Source organism: Cynoglossus semilaevis, chromosome 18 (assembly GCF_000523025.1).
Source record: "Cynoglossus semilaevis isolate Cse_v1.0 chromosome 18, Cse_v1.0, whole genome shotgun sequence".
NCBI lineage: Eukaryota > Metazoa > Chordata > Actinopteri > Pleuronectiformes > Cynoglossidae > Cynoglossus > Cynoglossus semilaevis.
Window position 1 is genome coordinate 1,087,164 of NC_024324.1, and position 1,150 is coordinate 1,088,313.

Here is a 1,150-nt window from a genome sequence, read left to right on the forward strand (position 1 = left end):
CAGTAGCAGCAGTAACAGCAGCAGCAGCAGTAACAGCAGCAGCAGCAGCAGCAGCGTAGCCTCTGTGAAAGGTGAGGATCTAATCAGGTTTTCTCCTCCTCTTTCTGCCTCCTCTCCTCCTGCGGCGCTGACGCTCGGCTGATCCTCGGTGAAATTCTACAAACGCGGCCAATTAAAATTCATCAAGGCTGTGTGGACGGAGGAGGTAACTGACCAGTTTGTCTGTGGTGTCTGTAGGACAGCAGTTCATCAACAACCAAGAAGAAGAAGAAGAAGAGACTGACTGGATCTGACTGACTGGTTCTGACTGACTGGTTCTGACCGACTGTTAGTGAAAACAGAACTGGTTCAAAGACCAGACGAATACTTCGACGACACACGCTGTCAGTTCTACTTCATGTTCAGATCCTGTTTTGACTCACAGTAGCATTTTGCTATTTCAACGCTAACTTATATTATATTAGTCGTCACATCCAATCAGATTCAACCTCCTCTTTAGCCTTGGAGTGTCAGGATAATCCTTCTAAGATAAACCTTTAGCATGTAGCCCCGTGCAGAGGCTAACTTTTATCAGCTACGGCTTTATTAACTAGTTTTCTTTTGGTACCAACTGTAGCATTAGCTGTAGCATGCTAATGGTAACGTATCACTGGACTGAGAGTCACTGACGTATGAGCTGATGTTGTCACTTTAACAATTATTTAGCCTAATTTTCTAAAGCTTTTGTTCATTGTTTGGCTAACAATTAGCACTTTAGCGCTAACGTTCAAAAAGTCAAGTCGACGTAGAATTATGTTTTTCTAAGGAGGTAAAAACCCCCGTCTTCCTGAGGACGTTAACAGCCCCCCGGGCGATCATCATTTCAGGGGCAACCGTGTTTAGTTCCGGTTGATTTTACCCCGAGCCGACGCTGATCCCTCAGCGTGTCAGAACGCCGGCGCCTCACATCTGACGCTGACACGTTTTCACACCGCATCAATAAACAACGCCGCTCCTGCGCTGCGGCTCCGCGCTGACAAATAAAACTGCATTAGGCCTCGTGTCTGAGGACGCGCCGTGTCACACAGGTGAGCGCACACACACACACACACACTCCGACACCGACACACACACACACACACACACACACACCCAGGACAAGACAAATGAA

The 1,150-nt window shown here is 47.5% G+C and overlaps 1 protein-coding gene across 2 annotated transcripts in view; it reads right to left on the reverse strand.

The window, feature by feature from the left end:
• The window catches only part of pvrl2l (PVR cell adhesion molecule related 2 like), a 123,527-nt gene that overhangs the window by 91,671 nt on the left and 30,706 nt on the right, over positions 1-1,150 (reverse strand). The gene's annotated exons all lie outside the window — the stretch shown is intronic.